Source organism: Chinchilla lanigera, unplaced genomic scaffold, assembly GCF_000276665.1.
Source record: "Chinchilla lanigera isolate Chin_1 unplaced genomic scaffold, ChiLan1.0 scaffold00023, whole genome shotgun sequence".
NCBI lineage: Eukaryota > Metazoa > Chordata > Mammalia > Rodentia > Chinchillidae > Chinchilla > Chinchilla lanigera.
In genome coordinates this window covers 3,434,043-3,448,910 of record NW_004955424.1, presented here as the reverse complement: position 1 = coordinate 3,448,910, position 14,868 = coordinate 3,434,043, and the positions used below count along the sequence as shown (strand labels likewise).

At 34.8% G+C, this 14,868-nt stretch overlaps 1 pseudogene; it reads left to right on the top strand.

Moving 5' to 3' along the window:
• The first annotated feature begins 2,726 nt into the window (after positions 1 to 2,726).
• On the top strand, positions 2,727 to 4,143 carry LOC102010065 (annotated as a pseudogene).
• The last annotated feature ends 10,725 nt before the right edge of the window (positions 4,144 to 14,868 follow it).

Sequence of the window (14,868 nt, the reverse complement as noted above, 5' to 3'; positions counted from 1 at the left end):
ATAAATAAGAACTTTGGGTACTGCTGGCATTACTTTCTTAATTTTTCTGTATATCTAAAATGACCATAAAATTTAAAAGTTTATTTTAAAATGGGTAAAATACACTGATAAACACTTCACAGAAAATATATCTTTATTACCTGTGAATTCATGAAATAAATTCAATTTCATTAATCACTGGAAAATAAAATTAAAAAGCACAGTGTAGTCTCACCAGGAATCTTCCTGGATGGTTAAAAATCACCCAGACTGCCAATACTAAGTTTTGACAAGGATGAGAGGAAAGAGGAAATTTCATGCACTGCTGGTGGAAATGTGAACTGTAAACTGGTTTAACTGCTTTGGTAACTTTTCTGCAATATTCACTGAGGTCTGACAAATGAATTCGTTTTGTGCTACCAATTCCACCCCTAGTTATCTGCCTACCCACACTTCATATATATTGTATCAAAGGATTTGTACAAAAGTAACCATAGCTAAATTATACCTAATAGCCCCCAAAGAAAACAGTGTGATGATTATAGAGAATGGAGTGCAACAATCATCTGTGATATTCCTATACATTACAATACAATAGAGTAATGACTGTGCTGGATGTGAAAGATGAACAATGTATAAACTGTGAAATAAAAAAATAATATGTTTATTATAAAATATTGATCTAAAAACACAAAGGAATGAATACCACATGATTCTGTTTATGTATAGCTTGAAAATTACCTATCTTATATAATTGAAGTTTCATTCTCATTTGACCATGTTCAAAAATATGTAAATAAAAAGAGCAAAGGGGTGGAAGGGAGGGGAAGGGAATGAGAAAAAGAGAAGCTATATCAAGTACAGGTATGAACTCCCTATGATGAATGTTTTATTTATATATACTTAAAATGTACCAATAAAATAAAAAGTAAAAATAAGAGAAAGTGGCAAGAATGATGGGATAGGCTCAAATCAAGGGGCAATATTATCAGGGGATTAATAACAATGTGTATTTTACTCTAATTTCTAAAAAGTTAAATATTTACTCTATATTTTGATCACACTCTATAGCCTCGGGATTTCCCAGGTTCTGGATTCAGATCACCATGGTTCACATATCAGTACTACCACCTTCCAGCTGTGAGACCTGGTGCAGTTTACTTAATCTCTTCATATCTCAATATCTTATAAGTAAAATTAAAATCATAAATTTTCCTGCTTGGGGGGCTGGGGATTTAGCTCAGCGGCAAAGCGCCTGCCTGGCAAGCGCAAGGTCGTGAGTTCGGTTCCCGGTACCGGAGAAAAACCAAAAACCAAAAAAAAAAAAAAAAAAAAAAAAAACTTCCTGCTTGGGGTTATTGAAAAATTAAATACATTAACATAAACAATTGATAGGCATATCCTGGCTTTGAGTGTCCACCATGTAAGTTGTTATCTTGAAGATAATAATGTCACAAAATGTTTGGTTAAAAAAAGTCTCCTTGTACCCACCTTTTGTAAAGAGGGTAGGAATGTAGAGGCACAAGTGTGTGATACCATGGAGACCAATTACTCTACTTCTTAATCTGAGTATTGGTTTCACAGCTGGTTACATTTTGCAAATATTTAAAGTTAGTTATTCATTGATTTTATACTCCAAAATTTTGCTTCAAACCACTTGCTCTTTTTCCAATTGTACTTAAATTCTGTATCTTCTGAGTGTGTTAATATGTTTCTTCCTGCAATTCACCAGTGTATCCTACCTGTCTAAATTAGTGGCAAGATTTTATTCCTTTTTTCATCCATGGTCCCAACCATGTTGCTTATTTCTTGAAGTGGTTCATTCAGCTCTCCATCTTTTTCTACTTTTGATTCTCGGTTTTTGTTTTATTAAATATATAAGCCAAAATACATTCACTATAATCGTTCAATTAAAACTAGTAACAGGATAATAGTACTCCAAAGGAAGAACTGTTATAATTAACTACCAGCATATGCCTTAACTTCATCAAGGAAAAGCTGATTGGATATGGGAAAAACACAATGGCAAGTTGAAGAGAATTTAAGGACTACCAGGACTTTGTTTGTCCACCCATTCAGACAGCCACTACATTTGCTTTTGAACTTGACACCAGTAATGAATGGAGGCAGTGAGAAAGAAAGAGGCTCCTTTACCCTGTCTTCACTGGCAGCCAAAGCACAGAGCATCTTCATTACAGTGGGCTGCATTGTTAAAGTAGAAGTGATGGCCTAATTCTTCTCTCCATCCTGAAAAAACCTATCTCAAGTTCTACTTAATTCAGGAATGGGGACCACAACTTCCCACTTTCCAGGTGAAGTAAATATTTATACAGTTTAATCATTTAATGATAATGATTTTCACTGAATACTAAAAGTTCATCGCTTCCATAAAAGTAAAAGTGCAGAGTACAAAAAGATAAAAAGTTCAAGGTTTAGTTGAGGGTTAATTGTAAGTGACTGACAAGTTTTAAATACTGGTGACAGTGAATAAATGATTTATTTCTAGACAGTTGATGTAGAAGATAGTTTCTGTACCCAAATTACATATATATGTAATATATACATAACAAATATATATAATAAATATGTAATATATGTAATAAAATGAAGATCATATTAGAAGGGTATATGATCATAAGCATGAGAAATAATGTAGAATATAGTTTACATACCCCATATATATATTAATAAACTAAACTGAAGATCATATTGAGAAGAATATATGATCTAAAGTGAATCATGGATCTTGTGGGAAGAGCTGAAGCAGGCGCTCTTGGCTTGGCTCGGTGCGGCCCGTTGCAATCCGTGGAGGAACGCGCCGCCGAGCCACCATCATGCCTGGGCACCTACAGGAGGGCTTCGGCTGCGTGGTCACCAACCGATTTAACCAGTTATTTGACGACGAATCGGACCCCTTCGAGGTGCTGAAGGCAGCGGAGAACAAGAAAAAAGAAGCCGGCGGGGGCGGCGTTGGGGGCCCCGGGGCCAAGAGCGCGGCTCAGGCCGCCGCTCAGACCAACTCCACCGCGGCGGGCAAGCAGCTGCGCAAGGAGTCCCAGAAGGACCCCAAGAACCCGCTGCAGCCCAGCGTCGGCGGGGCGGACAAGAAGGAAGAGGCGCAGCCGCCCGCGGCACTGAAGAAAGAAGGCATAAGACGTGTTGGAAGAAGACCTGATCAACAACTTCACCGGGAAGGGAAAATAATTGATAGGAGACTGGAGCGGCGACCGCCTCGAGAAAGAAGATTTGAAAAACCACTTGAAGAAAAGGGTGAAGGAGGAGAATTTTCAGTTGATAGACCCATTATCGACCGACCTATCCGAGGGCGTGGTGGCCTTGGAAGAGGGCGAGGTGGCCATGGCCGTGGCATGAGTCGAGGAGATGGGTTTGATGCTCGTGGCAAGCGTGAATTTGATAGGCATAGCGGCAACGATAGATCTTCTTTTTCACGTTACAGTGGCCTGAAGCACGAGGACAAGCGAGGAGGTAGCGGATCTCACAACTGGGGAGCTGTCAAAGATGAATTAACAGAGTCCCCCAGGTACATTCAGAAACCAGTATCTTATAATTGCAGTGACCTGGATCAGTCAAACGTGGCTGAGGAGACACCTGAAGGTGAAGAGCGCCCCGTGGCAGACCTTGAGAATAAAGAGAACGAAGTGGAAGAGGTTAAGGAAGAGGGTCCAAAAGAGATGACTTTGGATGAGTGGAAGGTGATCCAAAATAAAGACCGGGCAAAAGTAGAATTCAATATCCGGAAACCAAATGAAGGTGCTGATGCGCAGTGGAAGAAGGGATTTGTTCTTCATAAATCAAAGAGCGAGGAGGCTCACTCCGAGGACTCCGTGATGGACCACCACTTCCGGGAGCCCGCAAACGCTATCACATCTTAGCTGGAGATCAGCTTTGGAGACCTCGGCCGCCCAGGACGGGGTGGCAGGGGAGGGCGAGGTGGACGTGGGCGCGGAGGGCGTCCAAATCGCGGCAGCAGGACTGACAAGTCGAGCGCTTCTGCCCCAGATGTGGATGACCGGGAGGCCTTCCCAGCGCTGGCCTAACTGGACGCCCAGAGAAGCCTGTTCCTCGGCGGACCCTCCTGTTCAAAGCTCTGTGCATGCTTAAGGATCCCAAACAACTACGAAATTTTAAAAAGGAAAAAAAAAAGACTGTCATTCATACCATTCACACCTAAAGACTGAATTTTATCTGTTTTGAAAATGAATTTCTCTCGCTACACAGAAGTTAACAAATATGGTGGTCAGTTTTGTATTTAGAAATGTATTGGTAGCAGGGATGTTTTCATAATTTTTCAGAGATTATGCATTCTTCATGAATACTTTTGTATTGCTACTTGCATATATGCATTTCCAAACTTGAAATACAGGTGTGGACAGCGTGTACCAGTTTAAATAAATAAATAAAAATAAAGTGAATCATGATTAACAAAAGAGAGTTTAGCAAAAAGAAAATCTGTCATACAATTATTAAATATTAAACTACTGTTGAATAACTGTAGACTGATATGAAGTTTAAAGATACAATGCAGAAAAAAAATACTGTTTTACCATGGTAACATCCTGCAAAAAATATAATGCAATAACCATCAGGTTGACATTAAGAAAATCCACACTTCTGAATCAGCTTTTCCCCAATTTAATTGCACTCATACACACATATATGAGTATATGAGATAGAGATAGAGAAAGAGAGAGAGAGAGAGAGAGAAAGAGAGAGAGAGAATTAGTTCTAAGTGATTTTATCATTTGGGCATGTTCATGTGCCACGCTACAATTAAGATTATATATATCCATAACCATAAAAATTGCTTTTATTACAATATCTGCTTTTCCACCCTCCCACCTCCTCCCCAAAGACAGTAACCACTATCAGCAAATAATTTGTTCATAATTTCTAAAAATTTTCTCTTTTAAACAAGGCTATATATTGGAAAAAATATTGTGTTCCACCACTAGGGACTGGAGTATTTTACTTAGGATTATTCCTTGGAGAATTGCGTTTCGTTGTACATAAGGAATTCACTCATTTCTACTGTTGAGTGGTAAGCCATGACATGGACATATCACCCTTTTTTTGAACCATTTACCTACTAGAAGCCGTCTTGCTTATTTCCACATGTTGTTTGTGAAGTAAATCAAACATTCACAGAGAGTTGTTTCGGAGGAAATATATTTCAGTTCTCAGGAATAAATGTGCAAAAATGTAATTGTTAGATGATATGTCAATGACATGCTTAGTTATACATGAAATTGCCCAAAAACTTTCCAGAAAGTTTGTACCTATGTACATTCCAGTAGCAATCCACAAGTGATCAAACTTTCCACATCCTCAGCAAGATTTTTCCTTGCAGTTTTAGCTTTCAGGTCCCAGAGGCAAATAGCGTCAAGCATGTTTTCATGTGCTAGTTTGCTGCTTATACACTGCCTTTGGTAAAACGCCTAGTCACTTTCTTATTGGATTTTGGTCTTTTTTTCCAATTATGTTTCCAGTGTTCTTTGCATTTTTGAGATACTATTGTGCTGTCAGGGATTTGGTTTGCAAATACTTTCCCAGTCTATAGTTTGCCTTTTCATTTTCTTTGTGGGTTCTTCACAGAGGAATTTCTTTTTTTATATTTACGGGAGGTTGAATTTATTGATTTTTTAAAATTTTTTTATAGATCATGACTTGGGATAAAGTCTAAGAACCAAATTATATGGACCTTGAAGTAAGTCTAAGAAATTTATACATGGAAATACTAAGTTAAAAAGTTAAAGCATAAGAGTTTACTGGGTTTGCATGAAAGTTCTTGCAATTCATTTTTGTATAATGCATCATACACACAAACTTCAAATGAAATTAGACATGAGATTTCACTATAACGGATAAAAGTAAGATACTCTGAAAAGAAACAGGAGTCCAGGTCCTGTGTCTTTGCACTTTTCTTCGCTCCTCTTCCATATATCATGTTGAAGTTCCTCCTAGGAACTACTAGCTTCTCAAGATGTAAAAACATACTTCTTAACATCGGTCCCCAACCCTTGACCCTCAAAGTAAGCCTCTTGGTTACTATTTTGTCTTCTGGGTTTTCCTTTTACAAGAAAAACTTGAAATCTAAGACATTAACATTGATCTCAGGAATAAATCAAGGGAAAGCAAATTTCTTAGCATTTCTTTTTCATTCAGATTTGAAGAGGTATTGAGAGGAGCTCTGCTCTCCCTGCAGCTCTGCTAGGTCCACTCTCATGTGTCCATCTAGGTCCTGTGACTCAATTATATACATCAGTTACAGGAGTGCTATATAACTTTTAAAGATTTACCTACCACTCCTTTGAACTATAAGCTCTTTAAGAGAAGCAATGTGCATTCCTTTTATTTATCTAGCACTCTACAAACTGATTGATATGCCTAGGCATTTAATGTATATTTTCAATAAATAAATAATGTTAGTATGATATGCACTTTGAGTTCTGAGGTTTTCTTTGAATCAGTAGATTTCTTTTATGTCTCTGATACCTGGAAGGCACTTCACTATTTACTGAAAATATTCTTTCCCTGAAGAGATATCAAAGGCCACAGGCTATTTTATGATGCTTTGGGGACGGGAGCTATGGCACCTGGGGCAAGACCAATAAAAGTTGGCAGGCAGCAAAGGAGTTTTCAGCAAAATCCATTAGAGCTCTCTGAGACCTGTATCTTTGAGTTTGTTCTTGATATCTGTAAAACTACTTGCTTTACGAGACCCTGGTCCTCTGCTTCATGACTTGGGGTTCTTCTTGAAATGATTTTTAGGGTTTCCTTGTGAGAGACTGATCATTAATAACTGTACTAGTAGCCAAGGACTATCACCTGTATGACAGATTAGTTAAAATTCTCATCTCACTTTACTGTAAATGGTTTAACCATTGTAGATTTAAAGCCAGATTAGAAGGCAGATCCGCCGGATGGTCGTGTAGACAAACAACTTATGGGAACTTCATCATATGTGAAAACATATATGATGGATTGAATATTGTCTTTTACCAGAACTCCTCCTAATGAGTTCAGTTTAAAATAGCCTAATTTAGAAAGTGCTCCTATAAATAAACACAGAAAAAAAAGTCAGTAAGATCTCTTTACAAATTTGCAAAATTCTGAAACTGCCTTGGGCTAACATGCCTGGAGTATCTTGGACAAGGTATGCTACATTTTAAGAGAATGAATGAATATGTTACATATTTGTAAATACAGCAAGTATTCATTTAATAGCACACATTAGCACATGTTACTGGAATTTATATTTTGTAGAACCATTTCACTTTACTTGGTTAAATAAACATTTGGACCTTTACATGATATCTAAATATTTCTTTTCACTATGAGCATTAAATTATTTTATTTTATTTATTTATTTATTTACTTTTTGGAAGGTACTTGGGATCAAACTCAGGACCTTGCACTTGCCAGGCAGGCACATGTGCTGCTGAGCTATATCCCCAGTCCTATGAGCATTAAATTAATATGTCATAAAGTCAAACATTTTAGATTTAATTTCTAAATGATTTTAATTTCCTACAGGATAATTTTTCAATGTACCATTTTAAATTATAGAGTATAAATAAAGATCTATAATTTTGGCCAAAATTCCTGTCTATTTTAAATACACTTCTAGTCTCATTTCTTTTTCTTTGTCATTTGTTAGGGGTTGGATTTTTATAGCAGGAGGTACACTGAAAGTAACCTAATCAGTGAAAATCAATCAGATTTTATGAGTGTAATAAAATTCATGTTTTCTTGCCTTTATCTTAAATTTTAAGATTTTAACATTTTGTAATTTTTTTAAATATTGAAAAATTCAATGCAAATTGTCTTAGAGGTTTTATCTGGTAACTTCTTAATTAAAAAAATATGAATGTGTAGGTCAATAAACTACAGATAATAACTTCAAAAAAAGTATTTCTTTTTTTCTCTTTGTTCAAGTACTATGATTTTCAAACAGTAGTGAACATACAAACTGTGTTCATGGTTAAAATTATGGCTTCCCATGCACCATTTTAAGATATTCTTGTTTATTAGGTAAACAATGAAGCAGAGAACAGCATAGAACCAACTCCTCAAGGGATTTCAATGTAAGGGCCACTTTGATGGGCATCTTGTCGAGACTTCTACAGCCTGTGAGACCATTAGAAATTTTGTCTTTTTATTTCAACACATGCTTTAAATTATTAAAAATGACAATGGACTAATTTAGTAATTATGAAACATTTAAATCCCGAATATTCTTAAGGCAAAACTGTGCTTTTAAAATAAAAGGACCCTAAAATAGTTTCCCAAGACTACAACTAAGATGTTCCTCTTTGCTGTCAAAATAATTTACATGAGGCTTGCTCATAAAGAATCCTGGTACTTTTCTTATGAGGTTAGGCCAATATATTACATAGATATCTATCACATTGTTCGTAAATCAGAATTTCATCACATTTCTACCCTGAAAGACCAACACCTGTCTCTAAATTATACTGTGAATTCTCCAATCTAATTCCACCCAATTTAAAATAAGCAAGTGGTTGGTATACATATGGTAGGCTGGTGATAAATGCAGTATTTGGGGAAGCATGAACACAAGATTTTACAGTTTCATATTTCTGATTACTAATCTTCTAAATGGGACATTTGAAGAAGCAACTATACCTCCCAAATACACAGTAACAGGAAAGAAATGTAGCTATTTATTAGACTATCAACTGTACAGACATCTAGCTGTAGGTGTTATTTATGTTTTGTCTACTAAGTAGTGTATTTCTAGTAATTCCTTCCCTACTGGCCCACTTTGAATGAATCCAACAATGCTGATATCCTGGTGGATCCCAGACACCCTTGCCAAAACTGCAAGCTCCATGGCTGCTCTCACCAGCCCTGTTCTAAGATGCACTCCCTTCATGCCCTTCAGATGCTAGTAGGAGTTTGATTCTTATGAAATGATGTTGTAACCACAATAAAGCTTCATATAGCCATAGTTCATACAACCGTGCTTCATATAGCCATGACAATGCTTCCTTAACTTAGTTATTTTGTGTCTCAGGAGGGGAGCACAATGTGTATGGTCTCTCATAATCTGACTTTTAGAAGTCTTAAGTGGTAGAGAGAATGCTACTATGCTTTATAATGGGTTTGTATAGTACAGATTTTTCTCATTAACTATCAATGTATATGGATTAAAATTCTGCCAACCTGAGAACACTGACATATATCTGTGTGAGTCTAAGGAACTCAGGGGTGTTTATGCTAAAGTTGGAAGTCTCTCTGACCCAGTGTTGCATGGCCTACACTTAAGGCAGCATCTAACGAAGGCAAATGCTTCAGAAATGTGTAAAAACTAAATGAAATACCTAATTATTTCTAGAACTTTATAGAATATTTATAGAGTCTAGAAGAAAAATGATGGCATCAGAAGATTTAGATGCATTGAAAATTCTACCAAAAAGCTGAATCTAGATCTAATGTTAATGTAAGTATCTGTGGTATTTGAAATTCAATTATTATAGTACAACAGAAGTATGAGCAGAAAGGTAAACTGATGAATTAAAGTGGTAGAGTTCCTTAACAGTATACTGGAGAAGTAAGCAGCACACTTTTTACCATTTACCTATGGACTTTAAAAGTCTTTGGTAGTAAATAAAATATATTAATTTCCTTAGCAATCAAGATAATTCTTTCTGTATATAATTGCAACTGCACTTTTCAATAGGTATCAGAAGGAATGTGAACTACATGGGAAATTGTGATGTTAAAAGATGTAGTAAAGACTTTGTACTTGAAACTTAATTAACCTTGGAAATATTCAGGACTGGGGAGTGGGAAACCTATGGATGGAACCCTAAAAACCCAGGCTACATTCTGTGTGCAAGAGAGCAGGTAGATGTGCACACATGCACACACACACACACACACACCTGCACACATAGTGAGTTGGGCTGTGATAAGTATATTTTTCTTCACTTCTTTTTTATCTTTTTACTACTATTTGCAACAAAGGAAAAAATGAAAGAGGGTAGTTCAGAAAGTTCATACAACTATCTAGTGATCAAATAACTGGCAAAACCAACATAACACTGGAGAAAAGAAACTTCCGAAGCTGTGTATTGCAACCAAAGAGAATTTGAGGTAGCTATGCAGACACGCAAACACATACATTAACACATGCAGACACACCCTACAAAGGCCCAATTTATTGAACAGATTCACTTGAAACATACACCCTATCCAGCAGTGAGTTTGATGGATGCTCAGGTAAGGATTTAAGAAAGAATGACATGGGAACAACGTATATGTTCAGCAACAGATGAATGGAAAAAGAAAATGTGCTATATTTGCACAATGGAGTATTATGCTGCCATAAAGAAAGATAAATCTCAGGCGTTCATAGGTACATAGATGTAATTTAAGAACATGATGTTGAATTAAATAAGTTAGCCACAAGAGATCAAATAGAACATGGTTTCTCTTATATCAGAAACATAAAGAACAAAAAAGAAAAGAGATAAATAGGAAATAGGGAGAGGTTCAAATGATTCCCCAAATTACAAATTTCATTATTTTAAAAATACTTCAATATATATGCTTTTTGTTTTCATTTATGTCACTATATAATCTTAGTTCACTGAAAAGAAACCATACACACATGGTTTATGTGTGTACTCTGAGTGAAGATAATACAGTGTGATAACTATAGTTATTGTCCTATTATTTGATTATGAAATCTTGTTTTAAAGAACAACAGCAGTATTTGTTGCATGAATATCTTTGAGGGTCTGACTCCAACACACATTGAGTCCTGAGTTTCCCTTTTCTACTTGAGACATCCTGATTTTTTATCACAAACATTTTCACTCACAGTTACAAAAATTATATACAAATTCTAGTTGTAAAATTTGACCTTGTATATACAAGAGATGCTTTATAACTGCCTCTTTACCTTTCAAATCAAATTTCTACACTAGATGTGATGGTTCACATCTGTAACCCCAGCTACTCAGGAGGCTGAGGGAAGATAATGCCAAATGGAAGGTCAGCCTGGGCAACTTAGAGAGAACTTGCCTCAAGGTGAAATAGGGAAGAGCAGGAGCAGGGCACCTCAGTGGTGGTGGTCTTGTCTATCACACACAAGACCCTGGATTCAATCTCTAGTATTCAAAAACAGAAACAAAAAACATAAAATTCAAGAAACATACCATTACATAAATCTTAGCTAGTTAAGATACATAAAAAGCTATGCAAACACTGAAGTCTCTTTAAATAACAACATAAAAATTTATGCACACATATTTACAATCTCATTTAACTTTTGCAAGAGTGGGTTCTTCCATTACTATCTTCTTAATGAAAAAGCTGAAATTTTGGTGAAGTAACTTCTCCCACTTGAAACAGGCAAAATATTATGACGTATAGGTTGCTGTGAAAGTTAAGTACATGTTCTTAAATATTCACATCTATTTCTTACAATGTTTATTTTAAAAGAAAAGTTTCAACATGGTAGTATATACAGAATAGTGTGCCATAAGTATATGTACTTGTACTGTGTGATATTCATATATTTATGTTGATATTTGTTCTTATCCTTTCAGAGAATCAATACAAAAAGTACATACTAAATGTTCTTCCATCTACTTTATGTGTACATTTGTAAGCTACAAATTGAAGAATCAAACAGTAAAATAAAGGCACAGTGGCTATATAGGTGATTTCCTTATTTTTAATCATTTTAATTTAAAACCATGTTTTTTCAAGATATCGTGGCAAGTATAAAACATTGTTTTTCAATTTACACAAATGAATTTTCCCGTGTCAATTTTTCACAAAAAAACTTCCTAGAATACAGGTTTAAAATAAGTTCACCATTACAGTATTATCTTTTGTAGATATAGCTCTATGTTACAGATAATTGTATTTTAAAGTGCGTTCTCCTTCTAATTCTTGACTGATCTCAGGAGAGTTGCCATAACATTCACTTTGTCTCCATTTCTTTTCACAGTACTTTATCTACATGTTGGCATATTAAGTGAGATCCAACAAATACAAATATTAAAAAATAAAATTAAAAACAAAAATAAATACAAATCTTAACCTCCTTAGAGGATAGATAGATAGATAGATAGATAGAGAGATAGAGAGATAGAGAGATAGATAGATTGCTCTGAAAGTTAAGTACATGTTCTTAAATGTTTGCATCTATTTCTTACAACAAAGTTTCTTTTAAAAGAAAAGTTTCAACATGATAGTATATATAGAGTAGTATAAGTACATGTATATATATCTCCTAAGGGGAGAGAGACAGGAAGAGAGAGAATTGCGATGTTAATAATACTTAAGCATCTTAAGCTACAAAGGCATCATATTTATGTATGAAATTAAAAGAGTACATTATGGGAAATATTAATTAACAGCATTTCCTACATAAGTAGCCCTATAAATACTGAATAGTGAATGTACTTTTGTAATAAGAATAAGTAAGAGATGGCTCTCTTTGGGAGCACACATGTTAAAACTGGAATGATTCAGACAAGATTACCATGAAACCTGGACAGGATTGACCCCAAGCAAATTTGTGAAATGTCTCCTGCTTTAAAAATAATTTAAAAATAATAAATAACTGAATGAATGACTCACTCTCTGCTTAGAAAATCTCTATTCATGGTAGCATTTGATCATGACCTTGGATCACCTAAAAGTCTTCGTTAGTGTTCAATAAAAAGAGTGAACATCTAGAAGAAGTTAAAGCAAAAACCTCTGAAGTTTTATAAATTTATAGGAATATGATTTCATAGTGTTTATTCTTTCTAAAACATGCAATGCATGGTACTTTTAAAATGAAAGGGAAATGTAAGTTAACTTCACACATAAGATGGAAAATTATAGTACCTATACTTAAGAATTAAATAGATGACTCACTGTTATGATAGAATATATAATGATGTATAGTAACAGAATATATCATCAAAAATGGCTGTGGGTGGGTGCTAATGAAGTCCATCTATTTTTTGTACATTGAAATAAAGAAAATTAGATCTTCATCAATGTATAAGAGATTATTATGTATATTATGTATATTATAAGTATATTATTTGTTAGAACAAAATTTACACATCTAAATATAGATTTCTATGTCTTTTATTTTAGAAGGGACATTCATAAAATGTGTTATTATATCTTATAGAAGATAGTACTATTTGATTATATATAATCATCTAGTAAAAATGATAAAAATACATTTTTTTCAAACAACGTAATATCTATTGTTTTAGGAAGTTAAATTGACCATTAACCACTGTAAGAACTAATCTAAACTCATGTACCAAACGTTTATCCTCCCACCAGGGATGGCTTAAAAATCAGGAAGGAGATTAGTAAAAAGTTACATATTTTATAAAATCACCTTCAGGGAGTTGATGTGGTTCTTTCACTCCCCAGTTGAGGTTAATTAGATTGATGAGACAGGATGTAGAAATTTCTTGAATAATCAGAACAGGTCCTGGGATGTGTGTACATCTGTGTGTTTAAGTGTGCTTTGCATTTCTAATACAATTGTCTGCAACTATCAACCTAGCCACGTCTAGAGCATTTTCATCACCCCCACAAGAAACTGCATGGTGGCTCATGCTTGTATTTTCAGCACTCGTTATGCTGAGACAGGAGCAACTCAACTTCAGGGAGGTTAAGGCCCAATTGAACTACAGGGAAAGAATCTGTCTCTAAATAAATAATAGATGATAGATGGATAGGTAAATTATAGATACATAAGGGCCAGGGACATAGCTCGGTGGCACACTTGCCTGCCTGGCAAATGCAAGGTCTAGAGCATTTTGACTACTACCAGTTTGACTACTACTAAGTTTGACTACTACCAGTACCAAAAAAAAAAAAAAATAGACATATAATTATTTTATCAGTTGTCTCTATATGTTGTATTTGTGTGGATTCTGAGTATTGTCTATGGCTACTCTCCCTCTGTGAAATGCTTTGTTTACTACTTCTAAAGTTAATCTATAGAAAGAATGTTTTTTTATTTTTCTGGAAATATGTATTTTCTTATTTTGTAAAATTATTTTAAATATTTTTTAAGACATAAGGTCCTGGATTACTAGGTTTTGTTTTCTGTCACCATTTTGAAATATCATTGCACTATATTCTGTTCTATATTACTTTAATGAGAAGTCAGTGATTAAGCTTCATCTATATTTGAACAAGCTTCTTTGGTCCTACTTTTGAAAATCATTTCTTTATCTTTGTCCTTCAACAATTTTACTATGATGTGCCTTGGTATTGAAATTTTTGTGGTTTTTTACACTTAAAATCCATTGAATATATATATGTATATAGATAGATAAATAGATTTTAAATAAACTCTACTAAGTTTCCCAACATAGATTCTTCAAATTTATGTTCCTTTTTTTCCTCCTCCTTCTGCTATCATGCATATGTTCCTGTGCTAAACATAATTCTACATTTTTCTGGACCGCTATGCATCTGCCTTCATTCGCTTTTTCTTTGTTGTTCAGCTGCAGAACCTTCATTGATCCTTGAAGATTTTTGTTCTTATAAATATTTGCTTCCTGAAGTTCAACAATCTGGTTCTCATCATGGGCACTTTTTGCTGTCCTCTTTATTTTCTCTGCATGAATCACACTTTCTAGCTTTTTTATGCAACTTAACGATTTTTGCCAGAAGTCAACATTTTAGATAATATATTGGGACAAGTATAAGTTGATACTGCCAGGGCTTCTTTTAATTGTTGTTTATTTGTTGTGTAAGAATCACTTAGTGACCCTTTTGTATTATTTTGCCTTACATACTGTAACATTTATGATTGTGTATAACTATGCTGACACACCTTATATAGTGCATTACATATGCCTT